This window comes from Mustela lutreola, chromosome 18 (genome assembly GCF_030435805.1).
Source record: "Mustela lutreola isolate mMusLut2 chromosome 18, mMusLut2.pri, whole genome shotgun sequence".
NCBI lineage: Eukaryota > Metazoa > Chordata > Mammalia > Carnivora > Mustelidae > Mustela > Mustela lutreola.
In genome coordinates, this window is record NC_081307.1 from 34,829,958 (window position 1) to 34,853,926 (window position 23,969).

Below are 23,969 nucleotides of genomic sequence, written 5' to 3' on the forward strand. Positions count from 1 at the left end.
AAAATTTTTATTTCTACTATTGCACTTTTCCATTCTAGTATTTCGAGTGGATTATAGTTTTCATTTTTCCGCTGTGATTCCCTACCTTTTTGCTCAGCAAAACTATATTTACCTTTTTAAAAGAAACTTATAGTAGTTATTTAAAGGTCTTTCTCTGCTTAAATTCAACAACTGATCCACCTCAGATTTGTTTTCTTATTGATTACTTTTTTCCTTGACTATGGTTCAAATTCTGTTTCTTCAAATGTCTTGTGATTTTTTTTAATATAGTAGGTTTAATATAATAGGTTTATTGATTAATGTGCCATAGAAACTGAAATTTTAAAAATCTCCTTCTGAAATGGATTCATTCTTATTTCAATAGGTAGCTCAATTACAGACTCTTATGATAAACTTGTGCGGACTTGAATTTTTGCTTTGTTCTTGTAGATTTGCATAAAGCTCAAGATGCCCTCAATTCCTGTAATTTAATGGGAGTCAATCTCCAAACTGTTTTCTCTGCAGATCTTTCCAAGGGTTGATTTTAGGCTTTGTTAAGGTGGCTCTACCATATTACTTGAAGGTTAGTAAAGATATTACTTGAGGGATTCGTCCTTAAATGGGGCGGTTTTATGGGATCTGACTGGTGCTATGAAATTGTTGCTGTTGTCTTAGCTAAGTGCAGAGCATCAATAAGGTAGATACTGAGGTCACTCTAAAGTACTTCTCTTCCCCAGCATGAGCAGCATCTCTCTAGTATCTCTCTTCTACTCGTAATCCTTAGTACCTTCGATCTCCACATACACAGTCCATCACAGTCCATCCTCCATTCATAGGCCTGTGACACCGCTCCAATCTTTAGGATTTGCCTCTCTGCATATCTCCCAATGTCCCACTACACAGATTTAAGCTGCTTTAGATGGCTTACACCCTGATCTCTGCCTCTTCATTTCACTGGAGAACATCATTTTCTCCTCAGTCTCAAGCTCTTTGCAACATAGGAAATTTGCTCTCAAAGAACTGGGGAACTCATGGGACCACTGTGGCCTTCTCTTCTTCTAGAAGTCCTTGATATGGAGAGTTACATTGTTTATTTGAGATATTTCTTCTTTTTTAATCTAGATGCTTAGGGCTATACACCATCTTTCCAGTACTGCTTTTGTTACATATTTTGTTTCCATAAGTTTGGGCATGCTATGTTTTCATTTGTTTGTCTCAAGATATATTCAAATTTCCCTTTTCATTACTTCTTTGAGCCACTGGTTATTCAACAGTGTTATATAATTTCTACATATTTGTGACTTTTCCAGTTTTCCTTTCCTGTTGATTTCCAGATTCATTCCATGGTGGCCAAAAAAGATACTCAATATAATCCTAATATTCTTAAATTTGTCAAGACTTATTGGGTAATATAACATGCTCTATCCTGGAGAATGTCCTGCATGCACTTGAGAAGAATGTGTGTTCTGCTGCTACTGGATGGGACATTCCATATATGTCTGTAAGGCCCATTTGTGTATAGTTTTTAAATATTCTTTTTCTTTGACCTTCTGTCTGAATGTTTTATTCATATTGACAGTGTACTGAAATTGCCCGCTCTCATTGTAAGGCTATCTACTTCTCCCTTCAGTTCTGTCAGTCCTTCTTTCATATATTTAGGTGCTGTGTTATTGGTTGCATATATATTTATAATTTTTATATCTTCCTAGTAAATTAGCTCTTTTATCAATATATAATGTCATTGTTTTGTCTCTTCTGACAGTCTTTTCCTAAAGTCTATTTTGCTTAATAGAACTCAGGCCATCCCTGCTCTCTTTTGGTCACCATTTGCATAGAACGCCTTATCCCATTTTTTACCTTCAGCCGACATGTCAATCTAAAGTGAGTCACAAGAAGACAGTGTATATAGCTGGATTTTTCTTTTTATTCTTTCAGCCACTCTTTATCTTTTGACTGAGGAGTTTAATCCATTTATATTTAGAGAAATTACTGATGAAAAAGGACTTACTATTGTCGTTTCTTAGTAGTTTCATGTCTGGATTTCTGGACTTCTCACAAAGGGAATGGTGGTGTTGTTGCTGAACTGGTGTCTCTGTGGAAGAGAGAGTCTGGGGCTTCTTATCAGCCATCCTTCCAACTTCCTGCAAAGATCTAATTTTAATTAATCAGGATTATTTCAGGCTTACAGTGGTATTGAAGTTAAAATAATAACTGCAAATAACCAAAAATTAGTGGCATAGAGCTTTTAAAGTAAGGCAAGGCTTAAATAGTATAGTTCAAAGCTCTGTCTTTTTCTCCACCATTCAGGCAGGTTCACTCCTAACAATGAGTGAAGTTGCCTATCACTTTAGCAGCCTGAATGAAAAGCTCCACCTAAAAAATTCTCTGATTGCCATGACTTGTATTATGTGTCTTTCCCTGAACCAGCCACAGTTTCCAGGAAAATGAGGTCACTAGTGCTCTGAAATTCATGCTATGAGAGACTATGGACTCTGAAAAACAATCTGAGGGTTTTGAAGGGGCGGGGGGTGGGAGGTTGGGGTACCAGGTGGTGGGTATTAGAGAGGGCACGGATTGCATGGAGCACTAGGTGTGGTGCAAAAATAATGAATACTGTTATGCTGAAAATAAAAAATAAATTAAAAAATAATAATAAATAAACAAAAAATTCATGCTAATATGTGCTCATTGCAAGGCTGGCAGCGATTTCAAAGATGTAATGAAATGGATTCCCCGTTCAAAATGGGCTTCTGTTTCTATGAGAGAGTGAAGACCTGTAAGCTGAAAAAAAAAGAAAAACCAACAGATTTTCTGTCTATCTCACTCTTAAAGACAAGTTTTATGACAACAGAATTGCTTAGGGCATCACTGTAATGTCTAAAACCTTAAAATACACTAAAACACCTAGTAATAAGGGAATGGTTAATAAATGGTGATATATAACTGACCTTTGAACAATGTAGAGAGATTAGGGGCACCACAGACTTTTGACTCCCTCCTAAACTTAACCAACAATAGCCTATTGTTGAATGAAAGGCCTTACCAATAACATAAAGAGTTGATCAACACATATTTTGTATGTTATGTGTAGTATATACTGTAATCTTATAATAAAGTAAGCTACATAACAGAAAATGTTATTAAGAAAACCATAAAGAAGGAACACCTGGATGATTCAGCTGTTTAAGTGTCTTTCTTCCACCTGGGTCATGATCCCTGGGATCGAGTCCTGAATCATGCCCCTTGCTCGGTGGGGAGTCTGTTTCTTCCTCTGTCTGCTGCTCCCCTCTACTTGTGGACTCTCTCTCTATCCTTCTCACTCTCTGTCTGACAAATAAATACATAAAATCTTAAAAAAAAAAAAAACCATAAGGAAGAGAAAATATATTTACAGTACTGTACTATATTTATTTAAAAATTCCATATGTAAATGGACCCATGCAGGGTAAAGGGTCAACTGTATGCATAAGACCATTAAAATTTGCATGCAAGGGTTTTACTAATGTGGGAAAACGTGTTATAATGTTAAATGACAAAATAAGGACACAACTTTAGAAGACTCTGTAGCAGAACGTAAGTATATAAGAGGTTGTAAAACACATAGGAAAAGATCTAGAAATGTTACAATAGAAAGAGTTGATACATCTGGATATAAAATAAAATTTTTTGCTTTTCTCTATTTTTCTATAACACATATAGATTTTACACTTAGAAAATAATCAAAATCTTTTTTTTTTTTTTTTGTTTTGTTTTTTTTTTTTTTAAAGATTCTATTTATTTATCAGAGAGAGAGAGGGGGAGAGAGCAAGCACAGGCAGACAGAATGGCAAGCAGAGGCAGAGGGAGAAGCAGGCTCCCTGCTGAGCAAGGAGCCCGATGTGGGACTCGATCCCAGGGCGCCGGGATCATGACCTGAGCTGAAAGCAGCTGCTCAACCAACTGAGCCACCCAGGCGTCCCAAGAAAATAATCAAAATCTTAAAGTAAGTAGAGACAACAAAAGAAGTTTCTACGTTTACTAGCTTTATATTTGAAGATGTGTCTTAAAATTAGGATACTGGTATCACAGGAGGAATTATGAGGTGTGATAAATGTTTGAAAACAGAGGTTTAAACAGACAAATTGTGTTTCAACCAAGAGACTGGAGATTTCATTTATTTTGAAAATGAAGACTACATGAGCAGGCATTCAGGGATTTGGAACGGTTCCAATACATGACACCAAGGTACCTTTCTTAATTTTCTTTTTAAGTAGTGCAAACTATATTGGCACCTTGTTTAAGAAGCTGAGGTGTGTTCAGTGTTATATAGCCAACAGTCAAGTTTTAATAGGGGTAGAAAAGGATGCTTCTGCTCATTAACTCCACAGGGCTCACATTTGGCGTAGAACTTCAATAAAACTGAGAAATAAACGAGACTCCGAAATAAAACTGCGTGAACACTGGAAAGTGTATCTGTCGATGATGTGGCACTAAATAAAGTCGAATTTCTTTTAACAGTACCTGTTTCTAAGTAAAGTTAGAACCAATGACTCTTAGGGTGTGAGAGACTGATGTTAATTTCAGAAAACACTTTCCATCTGGATTCTTGCTGATGCTGTTCTTGTTCTTTTAATTACAGAGTTTTACATTGATTTGTTTACTTATTGTATTTCAGATTTAATTTTTAACATCTTCACTGTGCTACTGCGAACGTCTTGCCTCCCGCTTTCCCTCTGTTCCTCACAGGCGGGCTCACACGGCACGCTTCCAGGAACGGGCCATGCGTTTCCTTGCACAGTGTCCTCCAACTAGAAAAGAGGCACATAATTATAAAAACATAAACTTATAAATTTGGCAACAGAGTAGAATCCACAATTTAAAGCTCCCAACCTAGGACGGTTGAGAGTTACAGATTCACGTACATAAATGCCTCCTCCTCATCTGTTCGCTGTTAGGACTGTGTCCAAAGACACGGACAAGGTTTCTGCTCTCAAGGAGCTTACAAAGTTGTTGCAGAAATGAACCTATAAATCACGACAATGAGGTTAAAAAATGGTGAGGACAGTAAGAGGAAAATCTGCTAATTAGGCAGAAAGGAAAGGAATTTTAGCTTATATCTGCAACGGCACAGAGAACTTCAGGCTGAGGGATTTCTTCTTTCTTTCTTCAGAAAAGTCACGGGTTTAGGAAAAGTGCCCTTGGGAGCACTGAAGAGCCCAGTGTGACTGCAGCCTAAGCATTTGATGAGGACAGAAAGTGGTATGCAGATTATCAAGGACTTGGATCCCATGCTAGGGACCGGACATGATCTTACAGCAAATGGGAAGCCACGGGAGCGTGAAAGTAGCAGAGTGTGGCATGAACATTTCCGGGCTTTTGTAAGAGAAAGCGTGTGACAGAACAAATGATGAATTTAAAGGGCAAGAAAATATAAACAAGGAGGCCAGTCCAATGCAATAATCCACATGGGCAAACCAAAGGAATTCAACTAAGGCAGTGGCCGTGGAAATAAAGGTGGGGCGCACAACCCTAAGACGGTCCAGGGTTAGAACCAGCACAGCGATGCGCCTGAAACAGACACAGGCTGACTTCTCTGCGCCCCTTACTGGAGTAAGGGCGCCGGCACTCTTGTCCGTTCAGTCTTCCAAACAGCCCTGGGAGCTGCTTTCTGCTTAGTATCCCTGTTTTCCAGCTGGGAGAATTGAGGTTCAGGGAGGTTAAGGAGTTTGTTCAAGGTCACGTAGCAAAGAAATGGTAGAGCTGGGACTTAATCCAGGTCTGAGTCCAGAGCTGGACAGACCCCTGCAATACACACCCTCCAACGTGCCTGGGTGACCATGGGAACAGACGATGATCGTGTTGTTCCTGGCATCAGTGACTTCAAGAATGGGGACCGGATTGGCTGGGATAAGGAATATATGAAGGAAATTGGTTTCTGGTTGAAAATCAATCAGTCAATCTTAGTGTTGATATACAGATATATATCTATATCTATCTATCTACCTATAGGTCTATAGATAGATAGATAGATCTTAGTTTTGCACACATTTACATTACCCTGATTACCCTGAAAAATGAAAATACTGCTCTATTCAGTCGGAAGCCAGAAATTCAGGTTAGGGCTAAGGCTACAGCGCCCTGAGTGCCCCTTCTGGAGACTGCCTTCGAAGCCAGGGCAGAGCGCAATCTCACTGCAGAACATGTGATTAGAAGACACCAGCCCTGGGGACAGATGTCTGGAATCCCTTCTTTAAGGACTCAGGACTGGTGATGAGTCTGGAGAGAGAGGAAAAGAGCTTTCGGAGATGCAGCCAACACTTTGGAGAATGCATGGTTAAGGAAGTCTAGGCAGATGAGAATTTTGAAAAAGTGATCCCCAAAAATAAAACACACCATTTCAAAAAGCCGAGTCTCAAATATCAAAGAGAGAGCCCATGGGGGCGGGGGGGGGGAGTATGGGGAGTTTGTTGCACTTGGCGTTCGGGAGATCCCCGCTGACATCTGAGAAGGTGGCCGGGGGGAGGCAGGAATCGGGCACCGGGCACACGGTGAGGTGCAGCCAGCAGGGCAGGCGGCAAGTGGGAGAGCTTTCTCTTGAAAAACGGATTCTCTTCTGGTGTCTGTGCTCATCTCTTCCTCAAATCCCACAGTGGAAATAATAGTGTTACAAAGCAATAGCTACACTTTTAGAAGAACAATCAACACACGCGTAGTGTAAGAGAGGTGTTTTTCTTCTTTCAGCCGAGAGAGAGCCTGAATTGTTTTTGTTAAAAGAGAAAGCTTCTATGCTTTCTTCCTCTGGAGGGTATTCCATTCGTGAACCCCCTGCTGGCTTGTTTCTGCCCCCTTTAATGACTCACACACCTCACTGAAGCACCTTTCTATGGAGGTAAGTCTAGAGCGACCTCAACAAAGATGTACAAGGCAACAAAAGGCATCAGCAAAAGGCATCAGCAGTTTAGAACCAAACTGATTGCTTCTTGACCTTGAAATACACTCACATATAACATATACATGCAAAACCACAACAGATGTCAGCCACGAGAGAGACCTCAGAACTCCAGGAAGTTCTAGAGACAACCAGAGTTTTTCCATAAATTTGTAGGATCTGATATAGTTGATTTATTTTTTTAAGATTTATATATTTCTGAGAGAGAGAGCAAAGGAGAGAGAGCAGAGGGAAAGAGAGAACCTCAGGGGGAGGCTCCATGCCCAGTGTGGAACCCGATGCAGGGCTTGATTGATCCCAAGACCCTGAGATCATGTCTTGAGCTGAAATCAAGATGTGGATGTTTAACCAACGGGGCCACCCAGGGACCCCTGATACAGTTGCTTTTAAACTACCAGGCAGCTGAGTTTCACATGTGCCATGGAGTGTTCTGGGGGTCTATCTTTACCTTGTTGATGGCAAGTTTGGTGAGCAGCAATAGATCAATGATCAATTGCCTGAATTTAGTCTCTCTAGTCAGGACCATAGAAAGGACCGTGGATTTATGAGGATCTCCATAGGCTCAAATGGAAACTACTTGGAAAAACAGAGGAGAGGTACCAAGGAGGTATAGTCACTGTAGGGGGCTTTCAATGGTCTCACTCAATAATGTGGGGATCTGACTAAGAAACAAGCAGAGGAAAGACAGTGTCTTGAGGAGCATATGGCAGAGCCCAAGTGGCACAGGCTTTGGAAGCATCCACAGGAGTTTCATCACAAGAAAATGTTGCTAGTATTTTTCTGGTTGAAATAAGTATGGGGACAAGATGAAAGCCATCACTAAAAACAAATTTCTTGGGCTGAAGCAACTCTATCACAAGAGGCAGAAACATTAGCCACTGTGGAGAGGATTGAAAATTATTGTTACAAGATACATAGTAGCTATATGACCAGATAGAGTTCATTGTCTGTGCCAAGAACACAGCACTCATAAAGGAAATGGAAATTAAGAACCCTGCGCAGATTTCTTTGCTAGAAATGGTAGGTGCATTGTACTAAACCTTTTTACTGGAGATTTACCCCTATTAAATTTAAATGAACAAATCATAGATTCTGCTTACCTTGTATCGACTCACCAGTGGCATCTTGGTGAGAATAAAAATTAAGATTTTTTTATTTCTATCACCTGTTTTAGGGAGCCAGTCCCCAAGATGGCCTCCAATGTTCCCTACCTCCTAGTACTAAAACCTTCATGTAATATTCTCTGTTGAAGTTATTATTATACTGAGTGACTCGTTTTTTTTTTTTGTTTTTTGTTTTTTTTTTTAAGAATTATTTATCTGAGAGAGAGAGAAAGAGAAACCATATGCATGGGAGAGGGGCAGAGGAAGAGAGAATCTCAAGCAGACTCCCCAATGAGTATAGAGCCAAGGAAGGGCTCCTCCCATGATCCCTGAGATCATGATCTGAACTGAAAACAAGAGTCAGACATTCAACCAACGGAACCACCCAGGCACCCCGAGTGACTCATTTCTAAGGAATAGAGTAAGACAGAAAACACAGTGCATGACTCAGGACTTAGGACTAAATGACAGTGCCATATCACTCTTCCTCTTTCTCTCTGCCAGACCACTGGCTCTGGGGGAACCCAACTGCCATGTTCTGAGGAACTCTGGCAGCCTTTGGAGGGGATCGCATGGTGCAAAATTGAGGTGTTTGGCCAATGTCTGGTGAGAAGGTCCCACGTGAGTGGGTTTGGAAATGCTGACCACAGCCCTGGAGGGCAGTGGGACACACCCTCTGAGTAAGACCCAACCAGAAAGAGTGCTTTTGGATTCCTGAACCACAGGAACCATGGGATGATATGTTTGTTGTTATAAGCTACTAAGTTTTGGGGTGATTTATCATATAGCAAAAGACAAATTAATATGCCTTCTTTCATTTAGAAATAACTGAGCTTTTACTATAGTTTCAGTTAATATTACATGAGTTCAAGGGATTTTTTACCTGGGAAAACATTCTAGGACCCAAGGGCTGCCCATTTTTCATAAAGTTGGTATCTATAGGCACAGTGTAGTTACATGCCTTCATGCTCTATTAATTCTTTGGACTCTAGAGAGAGAGACATGTTAGACACTGTGTTAAATTAATAAAATATATGAGGTCCTGAAGAAATACACCCCATTTTCATGTATCCGATTAAGAAAAACCTCTAGTAGAATTAAAAATTGGGCATTATTTTAAATTCTAACTTTTAACTCATATTATCAAGAAAATTAAATTTTAAACATTACTTTATTTAAAGCTTAGTAAGTGTGGCCTTCCTCTCTGAGAATTTGACAGCAGAAGAGGGCTTCTACTGAGCTTTTCTGGCATCTTATTATTGTACCATTTATATATTTAATTCTCAATAATGCCATTAAGCTTCCTTGTAGAACCAGTGACAGGTTACGTTGGAATGCACAGCTGAACATAACTTGGGATGGAAAATAGAAGTAGCGAGTAAATTGTCAATGCTTACCTAGAGTAGCCCTGGAGTGGATTAATTAATGCAGTAGCAAATTCACTTCAGAGCCTTCGTAGGGCAAAATGTATCTTTCCTAGAAGTGGTGCCAAAAGGAGACTAAGGGTGCAGTGATTGGTCTCCGAGAGAGAGGGTGAGGAATGGCCTTGTGTGTGTGGCAGCAGCTAGAATGTGCTAGAACACTCATTTCCCAGAGAGAGGACCGCCCCCAACACCACCACCACCAATCATGCATGCAAGGGCTGAGGAGCTTAGCCAGTGAAGAAGAAGAAACCAAACAAATCTGTTCAAGGGAACCCTGTGTTTTCCTTCTCTGAAGGTGATTCTACTACTATAAAACCTACCTCTTGTCTGCCCCTTTACTCTGCCATATGGAGATGGAGTGGTTGATCTGATAGATAAATTTCAAAAGAAAGAACTGGGCATGCAAAGCTAGCCCATTTTCCCTCTTGAGAGCTATTGGCTCCCAACTGTACAGTTTCTCTATTGGTCTGGGGGGCCAGCTTTCTCCTAAAACCGTTGGTCCCTCATGCCTTGACTGGGTGGGTAAGTCTAATTCTGGATTCATTTACCAGGCTTAGTTAGCCCTTGGAAACGTAACCCTTGTTAGTTGTTGGGAGGTTTTGTTCTGTTTTTTTGCTGGTTGGAGGGTGTGGCTAGCAATATTTTCATTTTCCTTATACATTACTCTTCATCTTATCTGTCCATTTGTTTAAAGCCTGGACAAAAAAAAAAAAAAAAAAAAAAAGGCAGTTATAGAAGGGAAACCAATGCTTTCATCAAAATTCAAGTAATTCAACTATCATATGATTTCCCTGATATGAGGAAGTGGAGATGCAACGTGGGGGTTTGGGTGGTAGGAAGAAAATAAATGAAACAAGATGGGATCGGGAGGGAGACAAACCATAAGAGACTCTTAATCTCACAAAACAAACTGAGGGTTGCTGGGGGAGCGGGGGAGAGGCGGGGTGGGGTTATGGACATTGGGAAGGATGTGTGATATGGTGAGTGCTGTGAAGTCTGTAAACCTGGTGATTCACAGACCTGTACCCCTGGGGCTAACAATACATTATATGTTTATTAAAAAATTAAAAATAAATTATAAAACAAATTCAAGTCATTGAAAAGATTTAGCCTGAAATGTTCAAAGGTGATGATACAAAATTTCCTTTCAATTGTATGCTTTTAGCACAATCTAATAATATACAATTCTAGGGTTCCTAGGATGCCCCCTTGGAACATATATCTCCCTTGTTTATGTGACAATGAATAACATGGGGGAAAAGTAGAATTAATAGGCATATCTATCCTCAAAAGTCAAGTTTTGGAGACACGCATGAAAGACTTCTAATCCCACATCTGGCAAATCATGGAACCTTCTGGGAGCCTGTTTCTTATCTGCACCTGCATCTTTATCTGTGCAGGGAGGAGTTGCAGCTACTCTGGGGGTTTGATGCGAAGCCCAGAGGAGACAGCCCTCAACAGGTCAAGCACGAAGGCAGTATCTGATGTGCAGCAGGCGCCTAGTACACGGGAGTGGTGATTTGTGGGTCCTAAAGTCTTTTCTATTTGACTGTATAATAATTCATTAGGGCAAAATCTCACATATATATATTAATATTATATATATGTTTTTTTACCTATAAGACTTTTACATCATAAAGAAATTTCCTGAATTGTGATTTCCTTATGGTATTTTTATTCTCATGAACACTTTCTCTGTTAAGCTTGCAATTAGTGAATCTGTTACTTTAGGCAAATGTTAGTTCATCTTCCCTTCTTCTGCTTTAAATTCATAATGTGTCATTTTAAGGTAATTCAAACATTTCACCACTTAATTTGTATGAATTTTGGATCCAGGGGCAAAGTTAGGTCAAGGAATAAAAGTCCCTGTAGGGGGAAAAACTTCTAATACCTTTAATATTAGATTTGCTTGTAGAATGTCCATGGTACAATTTAATAAATTCTGGGTTTTTGCCTCAGTAAAAAGTTTCTTATATCAGTCCTTCAGGAATATTTTGGGTAAATTCTTTTCCCGGTTAAATTATCCTGTTAGCTGAACTGTCCACTGTTGAGAGATTCCATTGTGAAAATGAGACTTTAATAACTTTAAGTGCCTAAAATTGATCTCTTTCCCAGCATCTAGATCTACTGCTACCAACCTGTAAGAGAATCCTTACCTCCTATCTTGTGCCCAAGGGGAATCTTCTGGGCTCAACTTTCCAAGTTGGCTCATAGATGCTCTGTAATATACTTTACTTGGGCTCCTGTGTTTGCACTGCCTGATTTTACAGACTTAAATTTTCAGACATTTCCTAGCTTTCAGCTTCTTCTCCTTTTCCCCGCAGGTCTCCACTTCTCTTCATTCTGTGCCCCAAATCCTCCGGCAACATGAACCACGCTCAAGACAGGTCCTTTTTACAGAGCTCCCCAGGATCATGCTCTGTGAGAAGGAAGAATGGCTCGTGGAAACCATAAAGGCAGTCATTTAATGAAAGAAGGTCATATTTCTATCAATGTAATTGTACCATAATGCCATCAAAAATTATAAATAACAGTATTCAAATTATAAATAACAGTATAAATAACACCATTTTTGTGGAGTTCTCTTATTTGTATTTTTTTTCATTTCAAAATCTTTTGTTACATGAAATACAACCACAGTCAGATCTATAACTTCCAGAAATGAATGTTCCCTTTCAAAAAAGGGAAATCAAACAAGGTATTTCCTCATTAAACATTAAAGAGAATATATAAAAAGGAACATACTTGAGTCCTAGAACCATAATGTATTTCTTAAACTCTTATAGTTATCATACCATAAAACATTTTTTATTTCTCTAGCTGAATACACAAAATCTTCTCACCTAATGGAAACTAGTCTTTTCCAGAGGTAAACTTGCTCAATGGTGGAAAATGGGTGTAGAATTATGTCTAATGTTTAATGGAAGACTTTCTTTATAGAGCTGAGAATACTTTAGTTTAAACTTAATTCAATAACTTGAATAAGATAGAATCACGGGTATTAGTATCAAGGGTATGTCAATCACCCAAGTTCTCCTCTCTACCCCCAACTTTTTTTGAAACATATCTAGTGAATCCAAACAACAGAAATAGTACATGAGAGTATGGTTACCAGTGAGAAAGAGTCCAGAAAGGGTCCAGTCTTACATTTCTGCTTAATAACAGTGGGACCACAGACACACTACCACTTTGCAGTTTTCTCATTGCTAAAGGAGAATTAAAAATAGTTTCTACCTCATTAGGTTGCTGAGAAGATTAAATGACAAAGAGTGTAATTTAATTAGCACAGTAGCTAGAATATAGTAAATGCTCAATAAACATTAGCTCTTAGCATCAGAGAAGGGAATGTATACTTACACAGAAAGAGTTTTATAATGTAGCCACTGAACAAGAGGTTTTTATAAACTATCTAATATAGTCATGAATTGGCCATATTGAAACAAATTTTTTTTTCAGTTTAATTTCCTTTGAACATGGTTGTTCTACAAGCTCAAACATGTACACTGAATTTTTCCTGACATTTCATTTACTATTACATTCCTTGGGCTAACAGCAGGTTTTTAATCTCAAACAGATTTTCATGCCTCAATCATCTTAAAATATTTGCTGAAACTGGTATTAAAAGAAACTAATATAGCAATGCCAACATGCTTTAGATAGAGGTTTTCCTTCCATGCAGTATGGGAAACATTTTGATCAGACCATTTTCAACCTAAGGTAAATTTGGAACCAAACTGATTTATTTGGGGCTCTCTTACAGCTTCCTTGATAACAAATTCAATCTGTGCCCAGCTTCTAAAGTTAATCAGAGGCAGTATCATTTTCCCACTGGTACTTAAATTTTTTTTTCTTATGTTTTACTGTTCAAGATCTTGGGTCTTACAGAAAACAACAAATTGTTTCCATTTCAACCAAGTACTCTTTCCCATTGGACTAGATAACCTCATTTAATTTCCATATTCTTCTGTGGTATCATCATACTAGAATCTTTTAACTTCATAAAAGAAATCCTGTTTTTGTTCTTACTTTTGAATTGTTAAATAATCAAAACCACTCTTGTCACTGCTTTCCAAAGACTCATTCATGAGTCTGTTCTTTCACTTCCAAATAAAAACAAATTACTTTGTGAGGTCTTACCGCAGTCATTGACATCGTGGCCACTGCAGAAGTTGGTCCTTTCCTCTTAGATCCTCCCCTGCCAGTGTTCCTCACCAATCTTCCAGTTGACTCTCCACTTAATTTCTAGTGGAAAATAATTGTTATTGCTTTATATTTCTAGAGTCTTCATTTAAATCTCTGGTTATGCTCCTTGTGCGTGTGGCTTGGGTTGTCTGGACTCAAGTTTACCTGCCTATCAGAATATAGTCCCTTTCGGTATGTCATTAGAATCACTATACTTCTTACAGCCCCTGGACCATAATTTGAATATAATAGGCACTTACTTACTGTTGTTTGAATTGAATACCTTCGTTGAAATGAATATTACTGATTCAGCCCCTTGTAATTCCTGGCCATGTACTATGTGCCCACCACCGGCTTATATGACAGTGCTCCAGTAAAGCAAAAGCTCTCACAGTGGAGTTTACAGGAGCACACTGAACAAGTCTCGTTATTGATCTCATGGAGGTCAGTGGGCATCTGCTCTGTGCCTATCTTTATCCAAAATATTATTATAATTTTTATAAGTGCCTTTAAGATAATTAATATAATTTATATAAGGGGTCAGACAATCCAATTTTGCTTGTGCCAAAAATGCTCCACTCTAATCCCCAGTCTCCTCTGTAGCTAGGATTGGTCATATGGTATAGTTCTAGGCAGGACACATGTTGACAGATGCAAGGAAGCTTCTGGGAAACCATTCATCTATTCATTTAATTTTTTGATAAAAGGGATGGGCATCAGTGACATCATTCCTCTCCCTCACAACCAGCTTTGAGCAAGAACATAATATCTGGAACAGAGACGCAATTAGGCCGCCACCTAATCACAGTAAGGAAAGGACACCAGATGCCCAGGACAGCCTGTCATCCCTGGAATGCTGAGTCATCGTCCGTGATTGCTTAACTCCTGACTTCTACTTGTTATTAGAACATGCTTCCATGCTTATGTTGCTCTTTCTTGAATCTCATCCTCATTTCACAGAAAGGTGTTGTTACCCTCTTTTCTCAAAAAAGGAAAAAGTGACTCAGAGAGGTTAATAGGTCTCAGGCTGTGCACTTGTTATGTGACATACTGGGGCAAAGTTTAATAATGAATGCAAAACCTGACTTGTATACAACCTCTAGTCAAGTGCTCCAGATGAGAAGTTAGGCAACCGAACACTCTGTATACATTCGTACTAGTTGCAACATCTTGCAGAGAAAGGGCTTCAAGCCTCACACCGCCCAATCTCCCCTTTGAATCTTTCACTGTGGTATAATTTTTTCTTAATAATTTTCAAGTAATTTGGTTAAGCAAGGAGGGTTAGAAATGAATTTTTTCACTTTGTATATTGTCTGTCCTACTTAAAATAAAAGCATATTGGAAATTGGACCCACTAATGAAAAATCAGAATGCCGCCTCATCTAGACACTTCCCTTCAAAATGGTAGAAACTGGGGCACTTGGGTGGCTCGGCTGGTTGGGTATCTGCCTTCGGCCCAAGTGGTGCACCCCTCCCCTATGCACTCAAGCTCTCTCTCTCTTTCAAATAAAAAAAAATTTTAAGGAGGGCACATATTGCATGGTGCACTAGAGGTTATACACAAACAATGAATCATGGAACACGACATCAAAAACTAATAATGCACTGTATGGTGACTAACAACATAATTTCAAAAACTGTTTAAAAATGTTTTTAAAAATGGTAGAAACCAATGTCTTAAAACAACTGGTGGGCATTATTACCATAGATAAGGCTCTACTATACAAAATGCTGTGTACAAATTTATCTATGGCCAACATGCTGGTTTTCCCTCATGAAAATACTGCCCCCAAATTCCAATCATTCTGAAAAACAATTAACCTGTCAAGTTTAAAGTTTTTGTTCATAATTTGGACTGTATCCTGCCATTGATATTTATTTTAATCTCCTACTGATTTCTGTGGGAATTCTTCTTGTAGAATTTAGGCAGGATATAGCCCCAAAGGAATTTCTACAAAGAAGCTTCCCACTTTCAACTCTTTGTGTTTGATTTTTATTAAGTTTAGGTCATGACGCTATACATCTAAAAATAGGTCTACAGGCTAAACCTCTGATAAAGTCTTCTATTTTTAGATTCAGGCTGAAAGGTCAATGAGAATGCTAAAATCTCACAGGAACAACTACATTACAAATGATTTTTTTTTTTTTTAAAGATTTTATTAATTTATTTGACAGAGAGAAAGATCACAAGTAGGTGGAGAGTCAGGCAGAGAGAGAGGAGGAAGCAGGCTCCCGCCGAGCAAAGAGCCCGATGCGGGGCTCGATCCCAGGACACTGAGATCATGACCTGAGCCGAAGGCAGCGGCTTAATCCACTGAGCCACCCAGGCGCCCCAACAAATGATTTTTAACCATATGTTTTTGGTACAGTTTTTTAAAAATGGGAATATACTATTTTAAAATGTCTTTTAAAATGTATGTGTCCCCAGATGTTTATCTGCCATGAAATTCATTTTTAAAATGCCATTTAAACCATGTTTAAAATATTTTAAAACACTAGATATAATAGTAGACAGTCTTTTAAAATTACAGTAATGGGAGTGCCTGGGTGGCTTGGTCACTTAAATGTCCAACTCTTGGTTTCAGCTCAGGTCATGATCTTGAGTCATGAGATCAAGCCCGGGCCGGGGGTGGGTGGGTGGGGTCTCTGCACTCCATCGGAGTCTGCTTCAGGTTCTTTCTCCCTCTCCCCCCACCCTACCTCTCTCAACTCACCCTCTCTCTCTAAACTTAATAAATGCAACCTTAAAAAGAAAATTATAGTACTGATGACTATAGAATTATGGGTCTTGGAAATGCTTTAATGGTGTCAAGTTTTTTAAAAAAGCAAATTAGAAAATTATATATACACATATTTGCAGTAATGTAAAAATGTACCTAAATAAATACTGTATGATAAGAGAAACTTAAAATCTGTGTCATAACTAGTGAATTTTATCACTTACCAAATTTCCTTATGTTTTACATTTTATATATTAAGGTTAAAATTCAAGTGCCAACAAATAATATCATTTACCTTTAAATTCAGCAAATTCACATGAACTTAGAGTCATGACAAAAACTGAAAAAAGTGAGAGTAATGTCACTGAGAATATGCTGGTGAGCACAGGTTAATGTACAGACTTATCAAATCACTATGGGTCTGCCTGAAACCAGTATAACATTGCATGTCAACTATATTCCAATAAAAGATAAAAAGAATGTGCTTGTTCCTCAGTTTTAGTAGTCCCTGGATCACTTCTAGAGAAGCTAAGGGCCCCTATGGTCATGTGGAAATCTTTTTTAAATTTTTCTGGTGTCATGAAAATATCTTTAGAAGCTATGGGATACCCATAAAAATTGACCATGAGAATTTCTGACACTGCTCTGTCTAGTTGATAGGGTTATTCTGTGGACCAGATGAGATGATGGTTATCTAAGCACTTCGAAAGTACACACGAAAAGCACCATCATGATATTCAAGGTTACTGCAAATACTTTCTAGATTAGATCCATAATTTGATCTCAATTGTATGATGAATAAATAAGATGAAATGAAACAATGATGACACTGATGTGTCACAGTAACATGGAGGCACACTGTCCTTTGTCCCTCAGACAGAAACGGATGCTAAAATGATTTAATATTTTGAAGCCACTATGCTAGTAAGCTCTCACGCTGGAGAAGCAATGTACTGTCTCCATTATACAAACTGCAGATCAACCTCATCCCCACATTTCACTACCTGAATTCATTTGGAGCATGTGTGGAAGAAGTGGGGCTGAGTCCCTCAGATCCTTTTTAATATGGGAGGAGTGTGGTTAGCAGACAGCATTTGTACCAAGTGACACTCTTTTCAGGATCGTCCCAGAGGATGACTGATAACAGAACAAGGCTGAGGTACAAAGCCCTCACCATTTCTGCCCAACTGGCAACAGTCTAGCAGGCAGACCTGGCTCTGGACCTCCACACTGGCAGCGCTGAGATCTGTCAGGCCCATGAGGGTCTGAGAGCTCCTCCAGGACAACCTTGTTTCCTCTCTTTTCCCTTCACAAAAGCTTTCTGTCTCCATCTCAGTGTCTACTTCCCAAAAACCCAACAGACTCCAAGAGTAGCCCAAGACAGCTGGCAGGAAAGGTGTGGTTCCAAGACTGGCTGGCCAACTCCCTATCCGATGATGAGGACACCATCCCAGTGGTGTGTGAGCCATGAACAGACCCTGGAATAAAGAGGCAGCCCAATTGCTAAAGAGCCATTGATGTGACTGCACAGACTATTCTTACAGAAGGAAATGCAATGACTGGCAAATCTAACAGAATAGGAAACAGTGCACAGAAGAATGGGGGAATGGTTGGCGGCCCTTAAGTCAGTACAATGTCCTTCCCAATGAAAAGCTGACACTACTCAACAAATAACTGAGAATCAAGTGTAAAGACCAGCATCCTTGTTGGTAGCCTAAAAGAAGCCAATTTTCTCTCCTGGGAGAATGGAGAAGGCCCAAGACAAAACTAAGGATTTCCATGATAGTCACTCATCTTCAAAGCAGTTGAAGCCTCAGCTGAAGAAAGTCTTTCCTAGCAAGCTTGGCCCTGGCTAGGTGGACCTGGAATCCTGACACTGAGATGAGGATATCTGGGTAGATGTCCCTTGAGATTTGGGTTCCTAAGACTCTTTATTTTAATTCTTAAACTTCATTTTTGGAGCACTTTTAGGTTCACAGCAAAACTGAGTGGAAAGTACAAAATGTTCCCTTGTATGCACAGCCTCCTCTCCTCAACATCCAGACTCTTCAGAGCCCTCCAAGCCTACAGTAGTGAGCCTCCCCTCCCTGTCAAGACCTCTCCACACCCCTGTGGAGGAAGAAAGTGCAGACCTGCTGCCCTGCAGATCCACAACAGCTTTCTCAGGAGATTGCCCATCACTGGTATCAGTTTCACTAAGAGTCAACAGTGACTGCCCTATGCAGGCCAGGCCTGAGAGAGGAGAAGCTGTAACAGAACTTGCCTCAATGAAAGCCACAGAGATACTAAGGTCTAAAGCAGTGAAGCCAATGGCTTTTAAATACCAGAATCTGAGAGGCGGGGATTCACAATGATCATAACAACCATCCAGGTCAGAGTGGCAGCTGGTGGGGTTTGCTTCATGGGGAGGTATGCAGATGATGAACGTAACATGGATTCTTTAGCAAAAAAATACACGTGTGAGGGTGTTATTTCACATATAATCAAAAGAAAGCAAGAATGGATCAGCAAGAGGCAGGAGGCTGTCTCTCCCTGTAAAAAGCCACAATCCAGAGGCAGTTTTCAAAGTCAAGAGCCATTAACTGAAGAGGTAGCTGTGTCCACAGGAAGCAAGACCCTAAAACAACTTGGCAAATGCATGCTGTAACCCCACCTCCACTCTCGTTCCCCAGATGAACCTGAAACAATATACTCTCATAACTGTTCACTGACAATAGAGCAATATTCAGGCATTTCAAGGACTATTAGACAAGGTCTGAGTTGATATGGATACCCAGTGCACTAAAGTATCCATTTGGCCCCCTTGTTGTCATGAGAACCTATGGTGCCCAGGTAATTAGTGGACTCCCAGAATTAATGCAACCTAAAGTGAGGCTCTGGGTCTACAAATCCACCCAAAGTTCTTTTCTAAAGTTCCCAAGTACATAAATACATTTGACTTTGCTTAAAAATCAAAGTAACCTTCACAATGGGTTCTTGGCCTGTGTAGTAAGAGCTATGATAGTGGGGAAATCTCTGACTTTACCCCCCATCCCAGTCAAGATAATAAATGGAAAGTATATAACAGGAAGGTAACAGAGTAGTGCTGCCCTTCTAGATCTAAAGACAGGGAAGACCCAATGTCAACTACAGTTCCATTCATTTGTCAGGCTGCCTCCTGCAAGAAATGGATGGATCCTGGAGAAGGATTGTGGACTTCAAGTAGTAGACTGACCAATTGCCCTGATAGTAGTAATAGCATCGCTACAACAGATGACTGTGGCCTCAGCCACATGACGAATAGCTAGTGACTTAACTAATACATACTTTCTTTCCCAATCAACAAAGAAGAGCAGGAACCATTAGGTTTCCATTGGAAAAAGTAAAGTTGCACATTTACAGTTTTCTCCAAGGCTTTTTGACAATCCTGCCCCACCATAATATGGTCTAGAGAAATCTAGAGTTTTGGGATATTCCATAAAACATCACATGGATCCATCTGATCAGTGATATCAGGGCCATCTGGCAGGATGAGTGAGGTGGGATTGGGGCTTGTGGAGACCTTGTGCTCCAGAGGAGGACAGGAGAGTGCTCCTGCGAACATTCAGAGACCTGTCTCTCCAGTAAAGACTTGGGGGCTCCCATGGTCAAGGACATGCCAGGATGTTCCCTACACAGGAGAAGGCAAACTATTAGAATTTGGATTCCTACCATTTGGAACAAATCACAGCCCTTGATGAGGTGTCCTCATTTAGGAGGCACCATATTCCATACCTGGGAATACTGTACATGGGGTAAGCAAGACATTGATGAGGAAGGAGCTCCACAATCACTGGAATTAACCTCTAGAGGCACGGCAGCACCAGCTGGAGAGCAACGCTCTGTGAGGATGGGATCCCCTCTTCCAGGACAGCTTACACAACCTTTACATGGGACTGTGGACCCCTCGATAAAGAGCACATTGGTTTGGGTGCAAGAGTGAACCATCATGATTCCCAATGACCCACACTTGCAAATCTGAGCTCTATGGGATTACAGGTCCTCTTCCTCAACGGAGAACAATAACCATAAAGTTAACATTTAATAAGCCATTACTATGTGCCAGACACTATTGTTTGTGGTCTACAGGTATCAAACCATTTAATCCCATCAAGACACTGTAGAGTACTTACTATCATCAACTTCTGGCTAATGTGGAAACCAAAGCACAAAAGGCAACTTGCCCAAATTCACATATTTATTAAGCATAAAACTCAACCATAATGAATACCAAAATTTATGACATGGTGAGTCAGAGAACATTCAGTTGATATTGGGCAGCCAAGATCTAACGGTCACATGAAATGGTACAGCCAGGCCTTCCCCATGTAGTAGGGCTTGGAGGCAATTTATGTACAGCAAAGGCATGATGTCTCCAAAATCATCAGAGCTCCCTCTTGCTCTCAGCACAGGGTCTATGCAGCATCTAGAGGACCCAAGGAGTCACAAGGGCCAGATGTAAGGGGGGCTTACATTGTGGTCTGCACCAGTTAGGGGAGCATTCTTGTTCTTTGGGTCAAGCTAGCAATGGTTCAGGGCAACTGTATATGGATTGGTGCTGCTCACAGATTTACGACTTATTTTTCTTTCAAAATCAAAAAGAAACTACTTAGATCATAGGAGCCCTATGGAAGTGATAGATCCTTGCACTTCTGTGGCATTTACTTTTCATGCTGGGTACTCATGTATCTTACAAGGTAATAGGGACCCTGCCAGGTTTTCTATATATCAGTAGGGTGCTGGCCATGATGATGTCCCGAGCACTGATGGGGTAATTACTTATCCTTGCAGAATGACTTGGGACACAGAACCAGAAAGGTGATATAATCCTGTGACAAGGCTGTGAAGATGTACAGCTGTCTTTATCACATGAAAACAAACTTCTGCTGTTTACTGCTTTTGGAGTTAGAGAAAAAAGCATTTGTCAAATCAATGAGTGCTTAGGAAGGGCCATATTGATTTGCTTCAATGAAGAGTCCACATCTTGTACAAAATTGCAATATTGAATCCCCACTTGATTAAACTTCTGATAATCTATAGTCATTCTCTGTGCTCCATATTTCTTTTTCACTAGCTGAACTAGACAGCCAACTACAAAAGTGATGAGGATCTCCACTCCCACATCTTCCAAGTCTTAAATGATACTGCAAATATTTGTAACTTCACCAGGCCTGTGGTAATGCCTTTGATTTATTCCCATTGTGAGTAGGAAAGATTCTAGAAGCTCCCACTTAGCTATTCCTAACAATGATAATAACACTGCATTAATGAATACTGAATCATCGTTCCTAAGTGTGTGTGTGTGTGTGTGTGTGTGTGTGTGTGTGTGTACAGTAAGGGAGAAGGATTTAAGACTATATATGCTAGGTCTTCAGACACACCATTTACTGGAGAATCTCTCAGGGTGAAAGATACAGCAAGTGTATGGTCTTCTGTGGCCCATGAATTCTGGAACAGCACAGAGAGATCTTATAAAACCCAACAGATGATATTAAGAAAGGTACCCTTTCAGACTTTGAAACTTTTAAGCTCCATGACTGGAAAAGTATCAGTCTCTCCTCTGGCAGGACCAAAGGCTCGTGTTCAAGCCTTATAGTTATGGTAGTAAAACAAAGCAGAGAATTGACCTCCAAGTTCCTATCCTGGTATGATCAGGGGCCTGGGGTCTAGAACGTGTAGCCTGAGTCCACTTCCTTAGTACTCCCAGCCTTGATTACTGTACATATGTGGCTAAAGCAATATCCAGGGAGATTTACAGGAGACTAGCCCACAAGGAATCAGTGCTAGGTTGACGGTAGAGACAGAGATATGTCCCTTTTCCTTCTTCCTGTTATTCTCAAAATAACCATAGAGTCCTTTGAGGAAGGCTAATCAGGAAATTCAAAAAACGTTATTGAGTTACTTCGCACAGATATTCTTGTGCACTCCTGGTTTCTCCATCAATCAAAGGACACTGAATATGGAATCAAAGAAAGAGTTGATATTATGATCCTGTCCAAGCCAGAGCTTTGCTCATCTGACCTGTCCTTGCTCAGATATACAAATCAAGTTGGACCTTAATGGCTCATCATCTGTTTCCAACCTCAGAATCTCAGATTATCCAGCCACCCCAACAGAACTTCAGACTCTGATGACCAAGCACACAGTGCCTGACACCTATTATGGTAAGCACATCCATCTTACTTTGGGGGGTGAAGTGTGACAACCCAGCCTCCGTCACCTCAGGAAATTACCTTATCCACTGAAATCAGGGAGTCATTTCAATTTCCGTGTCTTCCTTCAACAATCGCTAGCCTGCTGGCTCTCCAGTCTGCAGATCAGCTATCAGGCATTGATAGATGCTCTGTCTTCAGAGTCCTCTCTGGTCAAAGCAAGGTAGGGAGACGTTAGCCACACACGATGTACTCCCAACATATTTTCTCTCCCAATACCTTTGGACTTCTTTGCTTGTTTCATTCCAAACATTTTCTGCCTTCTCAGTTTGACTACTATTAGTAAGAGATACCTGAGACTTTATTTTGGTTACTCAACCAAATCATAATCATTACTGCCAGTGGTTAAAGCCACACTGACACCAGAATTCTAGCACTCCTATGGATAAACCCAGCCCAATCTGAAACTATATTTCCTCCCTTGTTCAAGCATGCATAGACCCGTTCCCCAGATTCTTCCCGATATGAATTAGGAAATTGCTCCAGCTCTTGGGGTTGGTATATCCCATCCTACTGGTCTTGACGACATAATCCCTCCTCCCCATCCTCTGCCCCCAGTGTGATGGGATCTAATGCAGTTGTAGATTTAAATATGACACAGCATGATGATGAGGTTAACTGGCTTCCCATTGAAACACAATTCCCTCCATCCCGTGAGATTCTAAGTGTTTAAACAAGGCAGTAACAAGCTCTTAGGAAGTAGAAAGGAGTGACTTCACCTGGTATGGAAAGTTTGTTGCAGTTCGATGCCTGAATTCCTTCATCTGCTAAATCCATCCCAGATAACCCGACGCTAGTGCCAGTAGTTCTCTTCCTACCAACCATGGCCCTGCTGTCTCATCAGGTTTCTTCAGTAGTCATGAGGCACACTGGTGTGGAAATCCACAACTGCAGAAACACATGGCACATTTGCTTTTCAGCTATTTCCATGCTCACAGAAAGATGAGAAATTCATTAAGCCATTGGAAGAAGCCCCTGAGATTTAGTTTATACATTGAGTTATGAATTTGAAACTTGAGCTCACCATTGTCTTTCTTTAATCCTTAATCTTTTCAGTGTTGATTAAAAAAAAAAATGGCACGAATGCTATTTCTTGGCAGTGGCAACTTGGCCTCTCATAGCCTCACCTTTGATGGATACCTCAGATAGTTTATTAAGCTGTTTACCACTCCACGCCATGGACAGCCACATTCCTGTAACTGTGTAGATACCACTGCCTTCAACACTGGATGACCAAATAAGCCCCTGCCAAATAACTTCCAGTTCCTGGGGGACTCCTGACTACGAACCTAATATCAATTTCTAAGTCCATTCACATATTTGTATTTAATAAAAGCAAAAACCCCTACAACACTAGTGCAACTTCTGTAGGATCTTGCAAAAGAGGGCATCCATAAGGAGTG

The 23,969-nt window shown here is 40.2% G+C and overlaps 1 long non-coding RNA gene across 1 annotated transcript in view; it reads right to left on the reverse strand.

The window, feature by feature from the left end:
• LOC131820631 (uncharacterized) overlaps positions 1 to 23,537 on the reverse strand; it is a 35,376-nt gene extending 11,839 nt beyond the window's left edge. The window contains exons 1-6 of the long non-coding RNA XR_009349728.1: positions 23,286 to 23,537; positions 22,588 to 22,715; positions 4,881 to 4,982; positions 4,480 to 4,766; positions 3,146 to 3,306; positions 1,988 to 2,130 (exon numbers count right to left, since the gene is read on the reverse strand). This is a non-coding gene — a long non-coding RNA (uncharacterized LOC131820631). The remainder of the gene's footprint in view (positions 1 to 1,987; positions 2,131 to 3,145; positions 3,307 to 4,479; positions 4,767 to 4,880; positions 4,983 to 22,587; positions 22,716 to 23,285) is intronic.
• Between the last annotated feature and the right edge of the window lie 432 nt (positions 23,538 to 23,969).